The following is a 22481-nucleotide window of genomic DNA, read 5'->3' as shown; positions in this document are numbered from 1 at the left end:
AATATCTGTTGTTTTACCATAATTGTAAGCATAATATTAGCCCAGTCACATCCATGATGCATCATAAAAGTGACAAAAACGTTTATGACAAAATCCTAAAACTTAAGGCGAGTAAGTACTACCTATGCCAGGCTAGACAATGAAATAGGCATTTTGCCACTCTGGAACAGTATTACAGATTTGTTTTGAAGAAATACCATACAAGCCAACCATTAATAGGTAAAAGCAGCTTCTAACACCTGCGTTTCTCTCTGGTTAGAACTCATCATCGAAACATAGCATTGCACAGACACAAAATGGCACCCCGCGAAGGTCCAAACTTAACGTTAGCAAGCTTAGAGTGACAGGTTGGCTTGGAGTCATTGTATATGACATTGATAAAATAAACATGAATATTACTTTTATCACTGCCATTTCAAGAGATGGTCTTTCTGTACCCCGCAGACATTTGAAAACGATTCTCCAATTATTCATATTTGTTTGCATATTTTAACTGCCTCTAGTCATAATCAACAGCTCTACATAAGAAAATATGCCTTCGTGGGTAGGGACTGCATTTGTGTACCAAGGTTTCCTCTTTTTCGGAAAGATTTTTGAATCGGGACCTAAGTGTGTTAACTTGCTTGAACTGACAGGTAGATAATAATTTGGCAATTCTGAAGTGGCTAACGAAAATGAAGATTGACCAATTCCATTATGGACACTGAAAAGTGATAATTAGGGAATAATGATGTGGTTCACCAAAAGGAAGCCTGACCAGTTCAATGCTGGGCACTGAAAAGTACACATAAATATTCCATTTTATCTAATAAATAATTCAATGAAACGGAAATAGTTGAAGCTTGTTTAAAAATAAAATGTTATTCAAGTAAGTTAGAAAAACTGAAATGTCCCTTTTTTCAGGGACATATTTTAGTGGGATTAAGATCATTTTGTCAAATTGGAAATGTAAGTTTCATGTTAGTAAAAATAATCGGTCTCTCGGTAGCATTAGCACTCTGTCCTCAGGCTAACAAGTGAAATTCCCTTAGGTGCGTTAAAAGTTAAGTCTGTTGGTCTCAAGGGGGGAGGTCCTGAAATATGCACAGTAGTTGTGAAAAAGCTTTTATCAGATTCACAGATGCATATCCCGTGGGGAACCATTGACGTTATAAGCACATTTCAACTTTGTATTATAATCTGAAAAGACATGGGTGAACACTTCTGTGTGAAGCAGAAAGTATTCTGGAAACTACTTTGCGAAGTATATGAACGGTTCTATTTGTATTTTGTGCGAATTTCCAGTATTTCAGCAGTTTCAACGTAAGTGTAGAGATATATTTATTACATTACTTGACACAACAAATCACAAACGTACATTGTTTACAGTGAATAATGGAATGCATACATTTGCCATACATTGCGACATGTCCACCCTAGACAAAATTGACAGGGTGGTCTGATACCCACCACAGTTTGCTTAGCTAACTAGAATATCAAAATATAATATTTTGGCATGTTTCCATAAACTACTCAGGTGGGTATCCTTCAATCACCAAATGAGAGTCTGACAAATCAAATAATTGTGGATAAAGCCTTATCATGCACCTGTGATGATCCCCCCAAAAACTACAAATACCGTGTATAACCACAACAAAGGATGCTATATATGTGATATATATAAGTTTCTGTGCAACTCCCTCTGAAGCATGTTCCTGTAAGGGTGATACTGACAAGAATGTTTTTGATTTTCCGACCAATATCCCACAAAGAGAGTATTCTGGGGGCCTACGAAAATCAAAGTCTGTCATTCACCAACAAGGTGAAGAGTTTGAATATATAGAACTTTGATATGCATCACTATTTTTAATATAGGCCCTCAAGGGAGACAACTTTAAAGCAGCATTTTGGCAAGAGTTAATTTTGACATAGTCTCATATTCTGGTACATGTGCACCTGTGAGGGGCCCACACATGTGAAAAACCTACATATTTGTGGCTCCTCCACTCTTATGTGTTGTGTCTGAGTAATTGAATAACTCCACGGATAGCGAATCTTTGTTTTGATGATTTCCTGAGTAGTGGCAGGGTGATTGCATGAGTGCCTGAATACTGCCTGACTGACTTTGAAAGTACCTTTATTGTTATTAGAGAGTTTCTATAAAAACCATCTTGAAAACCTATTTTCCCTGACTTCGGAGTTTGCAATGACATTGGTGATCACGATCCCCACGGACAGAACTCGAAAATGGAAAACAAAAGCGGACATTCAATGTCCATCCACACATCCTAAAATTATAACCATATAATCTGAACTGAACTTTAGCTTTATTCGATTTTTTAGGTATAAAATCATAAAAGCACATTGCAAAATATATACACAATTACATTTCAAATCATATCACGATAAATAACGTTACAGCTAAGAATATTTAAGAAAAATCAGGTACCAAATCAACAGTGTATCAAGTAAGAATCTGGGTATTAAAAACCCCTCAACCCGGAGCCGTTTTGGTCCAGCCAAAAGTTGGCCTCTTCGATGTTCTTGTATGGGGATAAAGTGATTCTCTGGGATAAAAATCAGATAATCCCCAGGTATGTATAGGACCATCTCCTATCTGTGGTTTCCAGGACTGGAGGTAAGGGACAACATTACTGTTTATAAACTTTATCAGAACCAGGTCACCGGATCTCTCTTTTCGGAGCGGACCCAACCATCCCACCCTTCTGACACATTGTATGCTACCATCAATGTCAGGGGGTAGGGGTCTATTTTTTGTTAGCCAAAATAGGGCCTTATTTCTCAGCTCCTGTTCACTTTCAGTTTTTCCCTTTGTGAGTTCAGGGACCCCAGAAAGGACACCCACAAACGGGGCAGCTTCTGGTGGTAAGTGGATATGATTTGTTCTTCTTTGTGCGTTCCTTATCTTGGAAAGTGACCCTTTAGGTGGCGTGGTTACTTTGTTCGGCCCCGTTTTAAAGGAACGGCTGTTTGCTGTTTTTATTTTGGTGGAAACTTTCTCGGTAGCTTGGGTTAGTGTGCCTGATGATGCCCGATGGAGTTGAAGAACACTACTTTGTGGAGTTGTCAGAGGCTTTACAATATCGCGTAAAGGCTGTGGTTGGTTGGGGTCGGCCTTGTTATTTAGGAGTATCGAGTTTATCCTAGTCATTTCCTCTATTGCCGCGATCCTATCCCCAAGATCGTTCATTCTTTCGATTAAAGGGTGTATTGCGGCATTAAACATAGTCTGTATCTGGGCCAAGAGGGTTGGTGAAGTTGGGGGTGCAGGCAATTTATTTTCCTTGGCTTGGGAGTCTATTTGTTTTTCGGCTGGTCGTTTTCTTTCACCTGGAAAGTCCTGGGAGAACATTATAGGGTTCATACTGCCTATTTCAGGTAGGCAGGGGGAAGTAGCCAGGAGATTTCCATAGGGTGGGGATGATGTACTGGGGTGGGGGCTTGTGATGGCTGAGGGGCAAAAGGAGGCATTAATGTGCTCCGATGTCGACTTAACGGCCGCATACTTAGTTTTGCATAAACTGTTAAGTTCCTCCAGAAATGATAGGTTTGGTGATGCGACAACAGGCGGAGTAGTCTTGATTAAATAATGGACCATCGTCCCCTTTGCCAAGTCCCTAGTCACAGTGGGAATCTTCGGGGCCCCCTTACGAGACATGTTGTAAGTAGCAGTATGCACCTACAAGGAGTGAGAGTGGTTTGGCACAAGATCTCTTACCTATTATATGTGCACGGCCAGGGGGGGTGGCCCGTCCCGGCCTCTTCTGTCCGATGAGGGCCGTAGAGGGCCCGCCCTTTGCCCGGGCTTAGCCCGGCGCTCCCGCGCGCGACTCGCGTTGCGAGAGGTTCTCCTGCTTTTTGCGGGCGCCTCCGGGCGCTCCTCTGACGTCACCTGACCGCCGGGGCACCTGGGGGATGTAGTCCCTTGCCCTCGCGGTGCTCAGGATGCTGGCGCTAGTGTGGCGCTAGAGTCTCTTCGGCCGTTCCCCTCACGGCACCTGGTGAGTGTAGCTGGACCTCCCCGGGCGATCTCCTCCCTGTTGGCAGCTCCCCTGCAGCGCTCGCCACCAGCGCTCGGCTCTCCTGCTTTTTGCCGGCGCCTCCGGGCGCTCCTCTGACGTCACCTGACCGCCGGGGCACCTGGGGGATGTAGTCCCTTGCCCTCGCGGCGCTCAGGATGCTGGCGCTAGTGTGGCGCTAGAGTCTCTTCGGCCGTTCCCCTCACGGCACCTGGTGAGTGTAGCTGGACCTCCCCGGGCGATCTCCTCCCTGTTGGCAGCTCCCCTGCAGCGCTCGCCCATATAATCAATTCTAACCATCATAGTAGATAACTCATTATATCAATAACTCTATAAAAACATTAGTAAAAATGTCAATATCTCCATAACAATGTGTATTATTGATTCACTGATATATGTTTGATATTTCCACCAATATTTGCGACAATGTTGATAGTCGCGATGTCCCCACGATGGTACACGGGAGCGACGCTGGGGGTCGCAGCATTGTGGCAAAAATCAATTTTGGACACATAACTTGTGTTACTAACACCCCCATTTCTCAACAATGTGGTTAGAGTATCTCCACCCTGACCCCTTATGTCAGCTTTCAAACAAACTTTCAGCCCCAGGACCCATTGCCGATCGATAAAATGGCAGTCACAATTTTCTGTAACGTTCCGTCCAGCCAATCAGAGCATTACCGTTGGCGCATTAATTAGTGATTTATCACGAAACCAAAATGAAATATCCTCGGAAAGAGATATCACTATAACTTTTGACTTAAACTTTGCAAAAACTACCAAAACATTTACACCAAATAAGCCAAGGCACTTCCCTGAACCGACATCTACCTCCCTACTAAATTTGTTGAAAGTCTGTTCAGTGGTTTGGGCAGTGAGTGTGGCTAAACATTCTTATGGGAATTGACATTACAAACGCACTTATTTTGCGCTCCAAATTCTCGGGCCCCACTACACGGATCCACCCAAACTCTGCATGACAACCAGAACCTACACTGACAAGTTTTTTGGGGAAAATTTCATGAAGATTGGTCAAACAACGCCTGAGTTAAAGCCAAGTCAAAAAATGCTTTACCTATGAAAAGTAGGTCCTAACTATAACGACCTACTGGTGACTGCCAGTGGGTAATATATATATATATATATATTCACTGGTGGCCATCTTGGGAGACTGCATTTCAGTATTTTTTTAATGAAATAGAAGAGGATTTCAGAAGTCACTCAAAATGTTTCCTAATTTGTCTTTCTGAAGCACTAATCATTCTTTCTATGGCAAAATGAACCCCCTTAATTTTTTCTTTTTTAAATTAAATATTTTCAGACTTACCACTTCATTCCAATCAAGATGGCTTCTGGTGTGCCATACTTTTGTCATAAGTAAGACTGTTAGTGCTCTAGTTGTTCTTTAGAACACTCTAGGAGGCTGCAGTAGAACACAAAGGAATCAACTGACAGTCTCTGTCCTTGTTGTATGTACATGTTTTACTGAGAATGTCAGACTTCATTTTCACATGACTGAGAAAGATAATGTGCATTTACAGAAAATATGCTTTCAGTTTAGCTTATAGATCCCCTTCCAAACCACTGTGGGAAAAGCATGAGATAATAGTTTTCTTTCAAACATGATTCATGATATCCCAGCAGAAGGCTTTTTCACATGGTAAAATCACCTTAGAACACACCACAATTTCTAAAATGAGTATGGTACCATCAACAAATGATTTATAATGTAACTATTAACTACAATGCTTTTTAATGAGGTGCTATCATGTATATTGGTCGCAAGATGGCTGCCAACACTTCTTGGATGAAGTGCTGGCAGCCAATCAGATCTCACGATGACATGTGTGGTTAGGCTCCGCCCAGATATATATGTGTTTTTGAAGTTAATTTTCATAAAAACCACTGGAGCAATTTTCACCAAATATAGAAAAGGCACTTCTGCGTACCAGTCACTACAATTTTGCAAAGTCTGGTGCAATTCCATTCAGCGGTTCGGGCTGTAGCCTTGGCTATTCGTCCTATTGAAATTAACATGGGGAAAACACGTTTGGGGACCCCCCTTTTTCTCGGCCCCCGCATGACGAATCCCCCCGAAACTTCCAGGGAAAAAGCGGAGCGGAGCTGGCCTAAATTTTGGAAAATGACACGCAAATTCCTCAACCGGCGCCAAAGTTATTCCCAATAGAATGTTGCGGATTTCCTATGGTAGCTAGGTCCTAACTATCGCCAGTAGGTAATATATATATATATATATATATATATATATATATATATATATATATATATATATATATATATATATATATATATATATATCCACACAGGTTTCTTACAAACAATGCAGCAGGCTCAATCCCACCGCGGCACCGCCAAGAAACAGGAGACCCAGGTTTTCCGTGAGTAATAATTTATTCTGCAACGGAGAGCATAACGTTTCGGCCTCCCAGAGGCCTTGGTCACATGGCGCCACAGAGGGCGGCGGCAGAAATTTAAAGTGCTAGTGCAGCTGGATTAACCAATAACAGTGGGTGTACAAATTAAAGCACAAGGAAAATAGTAGAAATACTACAATGTTAACCCTTAATTCACTCTGCGCTTTAACAACAGAAATGACGGTATTGGGATCAATCCCTCCAAACATGATATTGCACATGAATCAACTTAATAAATTGAATCGCAAAAAGCTGGTAATGTAATGTGTCCTGGCATCAAAGGTCATACAAAATTGTGGGATAAATCCATAACCACATCTTGCTCGGTTACCATATAAATTGATAGCAATTTTAGGAACCTATCTCAGGACCACAATAAATAGCACTGATAATTGGAATATGCATTACTGTACACAGACCCAATAAAAATAATAGGTATTTTGCAATAAATAGTTATATACATATATACAAAAATCCCATAAAAAATGCTAAGCATATATTTACAGATAGCCTAAAATCCAATTTTCTATGTACATGAAAAGTGAATAAGCATCAATGCTACAACCTTAGTTGTTTCGCCAATGCATGCATAATACATCTATGTGCAAATTCACTAATATATATCCTGTATATAACACCCTACTGGATAAGTCAGTGAAGAAAATGATAATAAAGTGCTCAATAGTGTGTCAAAATCAACAAATCATTTTTTTGTGTGTTTTTTTGTGTGTGTGTTTTCTGTTAGAAAAAAAACCTTTTTTCTGATTAAACTTGCGTTTGTATTGCGTGGATGAGATGTTAAACAGACTGAGTACAGTCTAACAACCTAACACAACTGATGGCAGGTTCCGCAAACTAATAGAGGATCTACTACACAGCTGAAAGTAAATACACCCAAGTACAACAACCAGTTAGTATTACAGTAGGTTGTGTCAATTTTACCTGTCAGTTAGCATTTACAATGCTATAATACAAACACAGAATGGCTTAACTTGAAAATAATGTTTGTTCAGAGACAGGTGTAAAAGTCTTCCGAAGCATTGAGCCCCTGCGGTGCCTTACTGTCCAACATCAGAATATATCTGGTTTCTAGCTTCCTGAGTGCAGCAACTCTGTCACCTCCCCTTCTTAGGGGCGCTACTGAATCAATGACATAGTACTTCAACAGTGTGCTGTTGCTGTTGTGATACTCCTTGAAGTGTCTAGCCACTGGGTATACCGGATCGTTGGTATTAATACAGGTGTTGGAGAACCCTTTTGTGTACTTGCAGCTTAGAGCTGCCCACATATCTTAAGCCACATGGGCACTCCAACACATATACTGCAAATTCACTCTTGCAGGTTAATTTTTTATTGATCTTACACGGTACTTCAGAAAAGGGGGTAAGATATTCTGTTCTGTTAACCCCATGGGAGCATGCCTTGCAAGTAGAGCAGGCAAGTAATGCCCAGGAAGCCAGCTATCACTTATAGAAGGGCTTACTCCTTACAAGACGCTTTGGTAAAATCTAGCCCAGAACTGGAAATAAGCAAAGATTGGCTGGCTGGCAGTAGAGGGTTTAGAAATAAGCAAAGATTGGCTGGCTGGCAGTAGAGGGTTTAGAAAGTGCTCTACTTGCAAGGCATGCTCCCAAACGTTATTCGCTAATAGAATTTGCATTTACAAAACCTTTGAAGTTTCTTGAAAAAAATATAGGTTTCACGCCAGATATAGTTAGGAATTAGCATTTAAAAAACCTTGCAAATTCACTGAAAAAAGCATAGGTTTCAGGCCATATATAGTTAGGAATTAGCATCTAAAAACCCTTGCAAATTCACTTAAAAAACCATAGGTTTCAGGCCTTATATAGTTAGGAATTAGCATTTTAAAAACCTTTGAAATTCACTGAAAAAACATAGGTTTCAGGCCTTATATAGTTAGGAATTAGCTTTAAAAAAACTTTGAAATTCACTCAAAAAGAGTTTTATGGTTGTTATAGTTTGCTGGACATTTCACTCATACAAAACGATTGAAATTGCTCCTATATAGTTAGTTGGACTAACTATATTTCGCGCACCCGCAATGCACTGCTGATGATGTCACATATTAGATCATTCATGACATGGTCAGTGACATCACTGATGACATCTCAAATGACATCACTGACTCCCTTCAAAAGCTTACTAACCAATGGATGTTCCCCAACCGGAGCTCCATCCACAGGAGAATGACCAGAAGAAATGGCTGACCTAAAAGAGTTGGTAATTCAATAAGCCAGTTTTTGAAGAAAAAGTTCTGTCAGGAAGTTCACAACCTCGACAACGCAGGAGCCCACGGGATCCAGGTGTTTTGCCACACACCAACAAACCCACCTTCTCCAAGCTGATCTGTACCGCTTGGTAGTACCTGGGGCCCAAGCCTGTTGGATGAGAAGTTCAGCGTCTCTCGAGAGCGAGACATCAGACCATTGTCTCCTGAAATCCTCCACGCCATAAGATGTAGATGGCCTTGGAGAAGCAGGGGAGGAGGATGACCAGGAGAGTCTGAGAGAATGTTGTTGAAAGACGGCAACCAAAGAGGTCTGTCCCAAGACAATTCTAGAAGGGACGGAAACCAAATCTGGGCTCACCAGATTGGTGTAATCAGGATCAGGGAGGCTCTCTGCCTGCGGACCTGTGCTGCAACTCTCTGAATGAAAAGGAATGGGGGGAAGGGGTAAGCGAGAATCCCCGACCAATCCTGAAGGAAGGCGGCCACCGCCTCTGCACCCGGATCCGGCCTCCAACTGAAAAATCGGGGAACTTGGTTGTTCCATCTGGAGGCAAAGAGATCCACCAGAGGGAGGCCCCAAAGGGACACAATCTGAGAGAAGACCACAGGATCCAGTTTCCAATCGCTGGCATCCCTGAAATTCCTGCAGTTCCAATCCGCCACAACATTCTTATCTCCCAGGAGATACTCTGCCATCACAGAAATATGGTGTTGGAGGCAGTAATTCCAAAAATCCTTGGCAAGATCTGCCAGGATCTTGGAATGAGTACCTCCAAGGCGATTGATGTACCTCACTGCCGTCGTATTGTGCATTCTGAGTAGGATTCAACAGGAGACCTTGTTTGTCGTGAATGAACGAATAGCAAAAGAACCTGCAAGGAGTTCCGGGCAATTAATATGGAGATGTTCCTCCTACATCCACAGGCCTCACACCAAGAGAGACCCGCATCTGGCCCCCCAGCCCAGACGACTGGCATCCGACTCTATCACTAGATCTGGACGGGAGCCGAAGATCCAACCAAACTAACCAATCGTTCTGGAGAAGAAGGTCTCTGAGCAGATGGATTCCCTCCATTTTGAAGTGCCGGTATAACCACTCGTTGAAGGATCTGAGGTTGATAACCGGTCTGAAGCCTTTTTCTTTCTTTTCTACCAGAAAGATATTGCTTAAAAAGGCGCGCAGATAAATATGTGAAAGAGCGATAGCGCCTTTGTAAAGAAGGTCTTGAACATCTTGATCTATCAGAGCCTGCTCTGAGTCTGAAAAAACCAAAGGGCGAGGACGAGTGGTTTGAACGGGAGACCCGTAGAACTCTATGTGAAAACCTTGAACCGTCTCTAAAACCCAAGGATCTGACGTCAGATCTGCCCAGTTTTCCAGAAACAGAGAAATCCTGCCCCCCAAACGAACAGGAGCGAGGATTTTCTAAGCTTACCATTGAATCCTCTAGAAGTCTGGTTGCCACCACGGCCTCTGCCTTGTCCTTTGCCTCGGCGGGAAGGGTAGAAGGTTCCTCGTCTACCATTGTTCCAGCCATTGTTTCGTTTTGCCTGAGCTCTATTGGGACCTTGGTTGTACTGCCGGCTGGAAGAGCGAACCCTGCCTCGTCCGGCCCCACTAAAAACCTTTTTTGGGAAAATGTTCTTCATGGAAGACTGAGCCTTATCTAGAGCAGAAAAAGAGGCCACAAACTTCCCCAGTTCCTTAATGAAAGAAGACAGTTCTCCGAGCTTAGGGTCAATCTTCAACAGAAGAGAACGGCGATACTCCGCAGAGAAGGCACAATTGGCATTGCCCAAAAGGCACATGGCCCCCTGGGCCCACCCCGCAACATCATCCATTGGGAGAGGTTGTCCTGTGACCGCTCCACCAACTCAATAATTTATGTAAGGGGCCCCACAACATCAAGAAGCTTGTCCTGGCAAGCCCTCCAGGAGCCATCTATACCCTTCTTAGGGTCCTTCATGTATTTAGCAAAAAAGGTGCAAAGCGTAGGGTCTACCTCTGGGGTAGTTGCAACACCATTGGGGAGAGAGGGTCTAGGGCACTCTGACATAAGGCGTGATCTCACATGTTGAGAAAGAGGTTGTCTAATCTTTGCGGCAACATAATCTGCAGTCTTTCTATAGGGAACCCAATCAGAAGTACGTGGACGAAAGATAGAGGTAGGGTCAAACATATCAGCATGAACCGGTTCTCCATACCCAACATCAGTGCAAGAAGACCGTGGAAGCCAAGATCTGCCAGAATCTAACATATCATCAGAGCAATTGTCATCATCCTCAAACACATCATCATCGTCGCCCTCTCGGCCATCGGGAAACCCTTCCTCAGGGTCAAAGTCTGGGGTGGACTCACCACCAGTGTATCCGGGTAAGTCTTCCTCCCGGTAGGGTGCGCTTCTCAGCGTGCGCGCACTCTTATGGAAAACTTCAGCTAGTTTGCTGGAGCCTTCAAGGTGCCCCGCGTCATGCTTAACGGCCTTGCGTGGCACCACAGAGTGAATGCCACTAGGCCCCGCCCCACTGTCTCCCAGGATACCAGTACCAGTCTTGAAAACATGAGCAGATAACTTATTAACGCTGTCCTGCAGAGGAGCAAGCGCCTGGACAATGGCTGAAAAAAGGAGCTTGTCAACCTCTGCAGGAGTGCGACCCTGGGGGGGCTGCTCCTCAGCAGAGGGAGTTGTCATATAGTCATGGTCATTATTTGACTCCATTTTTAATGAGGGCCGGGCACCCATACACTGAAACACCCTATTAAGATACAGAGGGTTCTCCCAACATGAGTGCCTTCTAATAACAAGCCTTGAACTGAGAAGGACGTTAGTATGTACTATTATTTGTTTATTTATTTATTTATTTATTTATTTATTTATTTATTTTTTGTTTACATGAGGAACCACCAAGGCAGAAAAAGTGGGCAAAGCCCGTCCAAAGGTACCGCAAACTCGGTGTCAGTGAAGGGGTGAGGCAGAACAAAGAAGAAGTCGAAGCGCCACAGCCTCTGATCGTTTTCGCCACACGCACGCAAGGGCGCTGTGGAGAAATGAAGCACCGGCAGCGCGTCCGAAAACGGCACCACACAGCGCACGCGCGGTAACCAAGACGCTCGAGCAAAAGCCTACCGCGTCCACTACAAGGCGGAGAACTCTGCAACAGCAAACAAGCAAATATACCAAGTACTGTCAACAATAATAATAAACTGCCCACGCCACAATCCCGAAATACGCAATAGAGGAGAGGGACTTAACTGATGGGGCAGCAATGAAGAAAGAGGAAGGACTACATCGGGGGAATATCTTTATGTACTTGGCTAGACTGTGATTGGTGGACTGGTTCCCATGGCTACTGCTGTGCCTCATGGGTTATGTAGTTCCGAGCATGTGTTTTTTTCCCTTACCTTTCAAGTTGCTGTCAATAAAATGAAGAAAGGCTATGCATAATCCTCGCCTACACTTCCTGACATAGAATTGAAACTCATAATGTTGTGTATTGAAATGAATTACATCTCCGTTAATATTAACCCTGGGTGAAGGAATTCGCTACGCCCACGAAGTGGGCGTAGTGTTGCCTACTTCGCCCTTTGCAAAGTAGGCGAAGCAGGCAACACTACGCCCACTCCTTGGGCGTAGCGAAGTTGCCCGCCACCCGCCTCCCTCCCGCCCTCCCGAACATCCCTAATTTTATTAAATCATTCAGAAAAGGGGGGGTGGTGATGAACAGAGTGTCTGAATTAAGCAGACCACTCCTACCCAATCCAAAGATCAGGGCTTGATCCATCACCGTTATTTAGCTCACTGCACCATCCCAGCTCAGAACCTGGCTATATGCAAATTAGTCTGTCCCTGGCCCAGTACATCATGGGAACAGGGCAGACCAAACTACCAAGCCAATTCTTCACCAGAAAGGAGACAAGCTTCCGGGGACCGGTTTCTGGCATTTCAGCCGTCGTCGGCCCGGCTTGCTTGAATCCTGATGGTGCAGTGAGCAAGGGACTCATGTCTGAGTATACCCTGCCACACCTATAGTGGAAAAAAACGATTCAGAAAAGGGGGTGGTGATGAACAGAGTGTCTGAATTAAGCAGACCGCTCTTACCCAGTCCAAAGATCAGGGCTTGATCCATCACCGTTATTTAGCTCACTGCACCATCCCAGCTCAGAACCTGGCTATATGGAAATTAGTCTGTCCCTGGCCCAGTGCATCATGGGAACAGGGCAGACCAAACTACCAAGCCAATTCTTCACCAGAAAGGAGACAAGCTTCCGGGGACCGGTTTTTGGCATTTCAGCCGTCGTCGGCCCGGCTTGCTTGAATCCTGATGGTGCAGTGAGCAAGGGACTCATGTCTGAGTATACCCTGCCACACCTATAGTGGCCAAAAACGATTCAGAAAAGGGGGTGGTGATGAACAGAGTGTCTGAATTAAGCAGACCACTCTTACCCAGTCCAAAGATCAGGGCTTGATCCATCACCGTTATTTAGCTCACTGCACCATCCCAGCTCAGAACCTGGCTATATGCAAATTAGTCTGTCCCTGGCCCAGTGCATCATGGGAACAGGGCAGACCAAACTACCAAGCCAATTCTTCACCAGAAAGGAGACAAGCTTCCGTAGACCAGTTTCTGGCATTTCAGCCGTCGTCGGCCCGGCTTGCTTGAATCCTGATGGTGCAGTGAGCAAGGGACTCATGTCTGAGTATACCCTGCCACACCTATAGTGGCCAAAAATGATTCAGAAAAGGGGGTGGTGATGAACAGAGTGTCTGAATTAAGCAGACCACTCTTACCCAGTCCAAAGATCAGGGCTTGATCCATCACCGTTATTTAGCGCACTGCACCATCCCAGCTCGAAACCTGGCTATATGCAAATTAGTCTGTCCCTGGCCCAGTGCATCATGGGAACAGGGCAGACCAAACTACCAAGCCAATTCTTCACCAGAAAGGTGACAAGCTTCCGGGGACCGGTTTCTGGCATTTCAGCCGCCGTCGGCCCGGCTTGCTTGAATCCTGATGGTGCAGTGAGCAAGGGACTCATGTCTGAGTATATCCTGCCACACCTATAGTGGCCAAAAACGATTCAGAAAAGGGGGTGGTGATGAACAGAGTGTCTGAATTAAGCAGACCACTTTACCCAGTCCAAAGATCAGGGCTTGATCCATCACCGTTATTCAGCTCACTGCACCATCCCAGCTCAGAACCTGGCCATATGCAAATTAGTCTGTCCCTGGCCCAGTGCATCATGGGAACAGGGCAGACCAAACTACCAAGCCAATTCTTCACCAGAAAGGAGACAAGCTTCCGGGGACCGGTTTCTGGCATTTCAGCCGTCGTCGGCCCGGCTTGCTTGAATCCTGATGGTGCAGTGAGCAAGGGACTCATGTCTGAGTATACCCTGCCACACCTATAGTGGCCAAAAACGATTCAGAAAAGGGGGTGGTGATGAACAGAGTATCTGAATTAAGCAGACCACTCTTACCCAGTCCAAAGATCAGGGCTTGATCCATCACCGTTATTTAGCTCACTGCACCATCCCAGCTCAGAACCTGGCTATATGCAAATTAGTCTGTCCCTGGCCCAGTGCATCATAGCTAAAAAACGGTGATGGATCAAGCCCTGATCTGTTGACTGGGTACGAGTGTTCTGTTTAATTCAGATACTCTGTCCATCACCACCCCCTTTTCTGAATCGTTTTGTCCACCATAAGCGTGGAAGGGTATACTCAGATGTGAGTCCCTTGCTCACTGCACCATCAGGATTCAAGCAAGCCGGGCAGAAGACGGCTGTAATGCCAGAAACCGGTCTCCGGAAGCTTGTTTCCTTTCCAGTATAAGAATTGGCTTGGTAGTTTGGTCTGCCCTGTTCCCATGATGCACTGGGCCAGGGACAGACTAATTTGCATGTAGCCAGGTTCTGAGCTGGGATGGTGCAGTGAGCTAAAAAACGGTGATGGATCAAGCCCTGATCTGTTGACTGGGTACGAGTGTTCTGTTTAATTCAGATACTCTGTCCATCACCACCCCCGTTTCTGAATCGTTTTGTCCACCATAAGCGTGGAAGGGTATACTCAGATGTGAGTCCCTTGCTCACTGCACCATCAGGATTCAAGCAAGCCGGGCCGAAGACGGCTGTAATGCCAGAAACCGGTCCCCGGAAGCTTGTTTCCTTTCCAGTATAAGAATTGGCTTGGTAGTTTGGTCTGCCCTGTTCCCATGATGCACTGGGCCAGGGACAGACTAATTTGCATGTAGCCAGGTTCTGAGCTGGGATGGTGCAGTGAGCTAAAAACGGTGATGGATCAAGCCCTGATCTGTTGACTGGGTACGAGTGTTCTGTTTAATTCAGATACTCTGTCCATTACCACCCCCTTTTCTGAATAGTTTTATTAAATGGGCACATCAAAATAAATAAAATGCACTTACCTTGTCCGCGACGTCCCGGGGCTCCCTCTGCTCGTTTACGCCGCGGTCTGCTAACCAATGCGCATGCGCGGCCGCCCGCGCATGCGCATTGGTTTGCAGACGGCGGCGTGAATGAGCAGAGGGAGCCCGGGAACGCCGCAGACAAGGTAAGTGCATTTTATTTATTTTGAAGTGCCCATTTAATAAAATTATGGATGTAGGGTAGGGGGACATGCGGCGCGTAGTGGGGCTACGCGAAGTGCGCAGATGGGCGTAGTTTCTCACCCACTTTGTGTAGCTTCGCGTAGCCCCACTACGCACACTACGCCCAGGGTTAGTTAATATGTAAATGACATATATTTAGTTATATATCTTTTTTGTATTACAAATATACAACTGTTCTTAACCGCTATTTAAAATAATTATTTAAATAATTATTTTAAGTACTTCAATATCAAATTTGACTTTTCACTTCATTTCCAACTGTAAAGATGAAGACGCAGGATTTGCTCTGAAAAAGTATGCCTTCTCTTTCTATCATAGTCACATACCACGGGTACATGCACCTAGCACTTTAAATATGCAAATGTTCTCTGCAGTCATGTGATCAAGGCCTGTTGAAGCCGAAAGGCGTCATGGCGGTGTAAGGGTGCAATAAACCACTTTGTTATATATGTATATAGCTCCAAGGTTTCCAGGATATACACATCCAGAAAAGAAACATAACACTTAGGGGGTGAGTAATCCGTAATTTATTCGCACGAACTCCGGAAAATTGTTTGGACGGAAAAGAAACACAGCACTCACTCACATGAGTGCTGTGTTTCTTTTCTGCATGTCTATATCCTGGAAGCCTTGAACCTATAATATGCATGTGGGAGCACCACCGTAACAAAAAGCACCCGCCCGCGAGTGCACTGTTCTGGTAAACTTGAAGCTGCAAATATATATATATATATATATATATATATATATATATATATATATATATATATATATATATATATATATATATATATATATATATATATACATATATATGTGATCAAGGCCCGGGTGGGGCTACAAGGAACTTTGGGTCCGTGTTTGTCTGTCCAAGTGAGAGTGGATGTTTGCAATGAAGCCAGCGAGATATAGACCAAGGACTCTGTGCAGACCGAAACGTTATGCTGAAGGTGCTGATTAAATAAGGAAACTCACCTGAATTTTGGGTCTCGTGTTCTTTGCTGCAGCGGCGCCTAGGAACTTGTGCAAGTGCCCTCCAGTGTTGAGCGTTTTGAACAATATATATATATATATATATATATATAGAGAGCGCCGCAAAGCAAACGCAAGGTGCAATACCAAAACGCAAGACCTACAAAAAACAGTGGAGCAAAAAGAAACAGCAATAGGGGTGCATGGCGCGACAAATTTCTCGGTGATTAATCTCACTTCCATGACACTAACGCCTAAGGAATTGAAGACTCTTTCTATGGGGCTGTCTTTTTGTCCCCCCAGGAACTTCAATTATGCGGACACACGCATCGATTTGTTTAAATTCATGCGAAAGCTCAAATTGAGGAAGCATTTTGCAAATAACAAATCCCGCAAGGCAGAAGTGAGAACTGACAAGAATAACCCTAATAGTCCAGCCCTCATAGCAAATGATTTACCATTATTACAAGATCTGGAGGGTTCACGACTTCAACAATCTCTTTCACAAAGTCCTAGCACCCCTTCCACTGCGGCCATTGGTGGCCTGACGAACTTCAAACCACGGTCAACATATACACCTCAGATGTTGCATGATAACATCGATATTTTTCAAGAGGCAGCGGTCAAGGATATCAAGGGTCTATACGTACAAACACTGAAGAGCAACAAGCACAAAAACAATCACAACCGCAAATATACTGATTTGGTGGCTAAAATACAGAAATGTGGGAATGTCATCGTACGTCAATCTGATAAGGGAGGCAATATTGTTCTATGGGCAAGAGATCTTTATTTGGAGGAGGCGTTACTACAGCTCAATGACGTCTCTTGCTACAGACATTGTGACGTGACACCAGTTAAGAAGTCCCAAATAACTTTTTATTCTATGTTAATGGGGTGGAGATCATCGGGCCTCATTAGCATGGATGAATTGAAGTATCTCAAAAATGAGCATCCCATCATGCCTGTCCTTTATCTGATCCCCAAGGTCCACAAAAACCCCAATAAACCCCCAGGCAGGCCCATCATCTCATGTCTGAGTATACCCTGCCACACCTATAGTGGCCAAAAACGATTCAGAAAAGGGGGTGGTGATGAACAGAGTATCTGAATTAAGCAGACCACTCTTACCCAGTCCAAAGATCAGGGCTTGATCCATCACCGTTATTTAGCTCACTGCACTATCCCAGCTCAGAACCTGGCTATATGCAAATTAGTCTGTCCCTGGCCCAGTGCATCATAGCTAAAAAATGGTGATGGATCAAGCCCTGATCTGTTGACTGGGTACAAGTGTTCTGTTTAATTCAGATACTCTGTCCATCACCACCCCCTTTTCTGAATCGTTTTGTCCACCATAAGCGTGGAAGGGTATACTCAGATGTGAGTCCCTTGCTCACTGCACCATCAGGATTCAAGCAAGCCGGGCCGAAGACGACTGTAATGCCAGAAACCGGTCCCCAGAAGCTTGTTGCCTTTCCAGTATAAGAATTGGCTTGGTAGTTTGGACTGCCCTGTTCCCATGATGCACTGGGCAAGGGACTGACTAATTTGCATGTAGCCAGGTTCTGAGCTGGGATGGCGCAGTGAGCTAAAAAACGGTGATGGATCAAGCCCTGATCTGTTGACTGGGTATGAGTGTTCTGTTTAATTCAGATACTCTGTCCATCACCACCCCCTTTTCTGAATCGTTTTGTCCACCATAAGCGTGGAAGGGTATACTCAGATGTGAGTCCCTTGCTCACTGCACCATCAGTATTCAAGCAAGCCGGGCCGAAGACGGCTGTAATGCCAGAAACCGGTCTCCGGAAGCTTGTTTCCTTTCCAGTATAAGAATTGGCTTGGTAGTTTGGTCTGCCCTGTTCCCATGATGTACTGGGCCAGGGACAGACTAATTTCCATATAGCCAGGTTCTGAGCTGGGATGGTGCAGAGAGCTAAATAACGGTGATGGATCAAGCCCTGATCTTTGGACTGGGTAGGAGTGGTCTGCTTAATTCAGACACTCTGTTCATCACCACCCCCCCTTTTCTGAATCATTTAATAAAATTAGGGATGTTCGGGAGGGCGGAGGGAGGCGGGTGGCGGGCAACTTCGCTACGCCCAAGGAGTGGGCGTAGTGTTGCCTGCTTCGCCTACTTTGCAAAGGGCGAAGTAGGCAACACTACGCCCACTTCGTGGGCGTAGCGAATTCCTTCGCCCAGGGTTAATATTAACGGAGATGTAATTCATTTCAATACACAACATTATGAGTTTCAATTCTATGTCTGGAAGTGTAGGCGAGGATTATGCATAGCCTTTCTTCATTTTATTGACAGCAACTTGAAAGGTAAGGGAAAAAAACACATGCTCGGAACTACATAACCCATGAGGCACAGCAGTAGCCATGGGAACCAGTCCACCAATCACAGTCTAGCCAAGTACATAAAGATATTCCCCCGATGTAGTCCTTCCTCTTTCTTCATTGCTGCCCCATCAGTTAAGTCCCTCTCCTCTATTGCGTATTTCGGGATTGTGGCGTGGGCAGTTTATTATTATTGTTGACAGTACTTGGTATATTTGCTTGTTTGCTGTTGCAGAGTTCTCCGCCTTGTAGTGGACGCGGTAGGCTTTTGCTCGAGCGTCTTGGTTACCGTGCGTGCGCTGTGTGGTGCCGTTTTCGGACGCGCTGCCGGTGCTTCATTTCTCCACAGCACCCTTGCGTGCGTGTGGCAAAAACGATCAGAGGCTGTGGCGCTTCGACTTCTTCTTTGTTCTGCCTCCCCCCTTCACTGACACCGAGTTTGCGGTACCTTTGGACGGGCTTTGCCCACTTTTTCTGCCTTGGTGGTTCCTCATGTAAACAAAAAATAAATAAATAAATAAATAAATAAATAAATAAATAAACAAATAATAGTACATACTAACGTCCTTCTCAGTTCAAGGCTTGTTATTAGAAGGCACTCATGTTGGGGGAACCCTCTGTATCTTAATAGGGTGTTTCAGTGTATGGGTGCCCGGCCCTCATTAAAAATGGAGTCAAATAATGACCATGACTATATGACAACTCCCTCTGCTGAGGAGCAGCCCCCCCAGGGTCGCACTCCTGCAGAGGTTGACAAGCTCCTTTCTTCAGCCATTGTCCAGGCGCTTGCTCCTCTGCAGGACAGCGTTAATAAGTTATCTGCTCATGTTTTACAGACTGGTACTGGTATCCTGGGAGACAGTGGGGCGGGGCCTAGTGGCATTCACTCTGTGGTGCCACGCAAGGCCGTTAAGCATGACGCGGGGCACCTTGAAGGCTCCAGCAAACTAGCTGAAGTTTTCCATAAGAGTGCGAGCACGCTGAGAAGCGCACCCTACCGGGAGGAAGACTTACCCGGATACACTGGTGGTGAGTCCACCCCAGACTTTGACCCTGAGGAAGGGTTTCCCGATGGCCGAGAGGGCGACGATGATGATGTGTTTGAGGATGATGACTATTGCTCTGATGATATGTTAGATTCTGGCAGATCTTGGCTTCCACGGTCTTCTTGCACTGATGTTGGGTATGGAGAACCGGTTCATGCTGATATGTTTGACCCTACCTCTAGCTTTCGTCCACGTACTTCTGATTGGGTTCCCTATAGAAAGACTGCAGATTATGTTGCCGCAAAGATTAGACAACCTCTTTCTCAAGATGTGAGATCACGCCTTATGTCAGAGTGCCCTAGACCCTCTCTCCCCAATGGTGTTGCAACTACCCCAGAGGTAGACCCTACGCTTTGCACCTTCTTTGCTAAATACATGAAGGACCCTAAGAAGGGTATAGATGGCTCCTGGAGGGCTTGCCAGGACAAGCTTCTTGATGTTGTGGGGCCCCTTACATAAATTATTGAGTTGGTGGAGCGGTCACAGGAGTCAGGACAACCTCTCCCAATGGATGATGTTGCGGGGTGGGCCCAGGGGGCCATGTGCCTTTTGGGCAATGCCAATTGTGCCTTCTCTGCGGAGTATCGCCGTTCTCTTCTGTTGAAGATTGACCCTAAGCTCGGAGAACTGTCTTCTTTCATTAAGGAACTGGGGAAGTTATGGCCTCTTTTTCTGCTCTAGATAAGGCTCAGTCTTCCATGAAGAACATTTTCCCAAAAAAGGTTTTTAGTGGGGCCGGACGAGGCAGGGTTCGCTCTTCCAGTCGGCAGTACAACCAAGGTCCCAATAGAGCTCAGGCAAAACGAAACAATGGCTGGAACAATGGTAGACGAGGAACCTTCTACCCTTCCCGCCGAGGCAAAGGACAAGGCAGAGGCCGTGGTGGCAACCAGACTTCCAGAGGATTCAATGGTAAGCTTAGAAATCCTCGCTCCTGTTCGTTTGGGGGGCAGGATTTCTCTGTTTCTGGAAAACTGGGCAGATCTGACGTCAGATCCTTGGGTTTTAGAGACGGTTCAAGGTTTTCACATAGAGTTCTACGGGTCTCCCGTTCAAACCACTCGTCCTCGCCCTTTGGTTTTTTCAGACTCAGAGCAGGCTCTGATAGATCAAGATGTTCAAGACCTTCTTTACAAAGGCGCTATCGCTCTTTCACATATTTATCTGCACGCCTTTTTAAGCAATATCTTTCTGGTAGAAAAGAAAGAAAAAGGCTTCAGACCGGTTATCAACCTCAGATCCTTCAACGAGTGGTTATACCGGCACTTCAAAATGGAGGGAATCCATCTGCTCAGAGACCTTCTTCTCCAGAACGATTGGTTAGTTTGGTTGGATCTTCAGCTCCCGTCCAGATCTAGTGATAGAGTCGGATGCCAGTCGTCTGGGCTGGGGGGCCAGATGCGGGTCTCTCTTGGTGTGAGGCCGGTGGATGTAGGAGGAACATCTCCATATTAATTGCCCGGAACTCCTTGCAGGTTCTTTTGCTATTCGTTCATTCACGACAAACAAGGTCTCCTGTTGAGTCCTACTCAGAATGCACAATACGACGGCAGTGAGGTACATCAATCGCCTTGGAGGTACTCATTCCAAGATCCTGGCAGATCTCGCCAAGGATTTTTGGAATTACTGCCTCCAACAACATATTTCTGTGATGGCAGAGTATCTCCTGGGAGATAAGAATTTTGTGGCGGATTGGAACTGCAGGAATTTCAGGGATGCCAGCGATTGGAAACTGGATCCTGTGGTCTTCTCTCAGATTGTGTCCCTTTGGGGCCTCCCTCTGGTAGATCTCTTTGCCTCCAGATGGAACGTCCAAGTTCCCAGATTTTTCAGTTGGAGGCCGGATCCGGGTGCGGAGGCGGTGGCCGCCTTCCTTCAGGATTGGTCGGGGATTCTCGCTTACCCCTTTCCCCCATTCCTTTTCATTCAGAGAGTTGCAGCACAGGTCCGCAGGCAGAGAGCCTCCCTGATCCTGATTACACCAATCTGGCGAGCCCAGATTTGGTTTCCGTCCCTTCTAGAATTGTCTTGGGACAGACCTCTTTGGTTGCCGTCTTTCAACAACATTCTCTCAGACTCTCCTGGTCATCCTCCTCCCCTGCTTCTCCAAGGCCATCTACATCTTATGGCGTGGAGGATTTCAGGACACAATGGTCTGACGTCTCGCTCTCGAGAGACGCTGAACTTCTCATCCAACAGGCTTGGGCCCCAGGTACTACCAAGCGGTACAGATCAGCTTGGAGAAGGTTGGTTTGTTGGTGTGTGGCAAAACACCTGGATCCCGTGGGCTCCTGCGTTGTCGAGGTTGTGAACTTCCTGACAGAACTTTTTCTTCAAAAACTGGCTAATTGAATTACCAACTCTTTTAGGTCAGCCATTTCTTCTGGTCATTCTCCTGTGGATGGAGCTCCGGTTGGGGAACATCCATTGGTTAGTAAGCTTTTGAAGGGAGTCAGTGATGTCATTTGAGATGTCATCAGTGATGTCACTGACCATGTCATGAATGATCTAATATGTGACATCATCAGCAGTGCATTGCGGGTGCGCGAAATATAGTTAGTCCAACTAACTATATAGGAGCAATTTCAATCCTTTTGTATGAGTGAAATGTCCAGCAAACTATAACAACCCTAAAACTCTTTTTGAGTGAATTTCAAAGTTTTTTTAAAGCTAATTCCTAACTATATAAGGCCTGAAACCTATGTTTTTCAGTGAATTTCAAAGGTTTTTAAAATGCTAATTCCTAACTATATAAGGCCTGAAACCTATGGTTTTTTAAGTGAATTTGCA

At 45.2% G+C, this 22481-nt stretch overlaps 2 pseudogenes; one reads left to right on the top strand and one right to left on the bottom strand.

The window, feature by feature from the left end:
- Positions 1–15945, bottom strand: part of LOC147728376 (uncharacterized) — a 69534-nt pseudogene extending 53589 nt beyond the window's left edge.
- A 706-nt stretch (positions 15946–16651) lies between these two features.
- On the top strand, positions 16652–21049 carry LOC147728375 (uncharacterized; annotated as a pseudogene).
- The last annotated feature ends 1432 nt before the right edge of the window (positions 21050–22481 follow it).

Source organism: Lissotriton vulgaris, chromosome 3_1, assembly GCF_964263255.1.
Source record: "Lissotriton vulgaris chromosome 3_1, aLisVul1.2, whole genome shotgun sequence".
Taxonomy (NCBI): domain Eukaryota; kingdom Metazoa; phylum Chordata; class Amphibia; order Caudata; family Salamandridae; genus Lissotriton; species Lissotriton vulgaris.
Note: the sequence above shows the minus strand (reverse complement) of the source record. Positions and strands in the feature narration are given on the sequence as shown.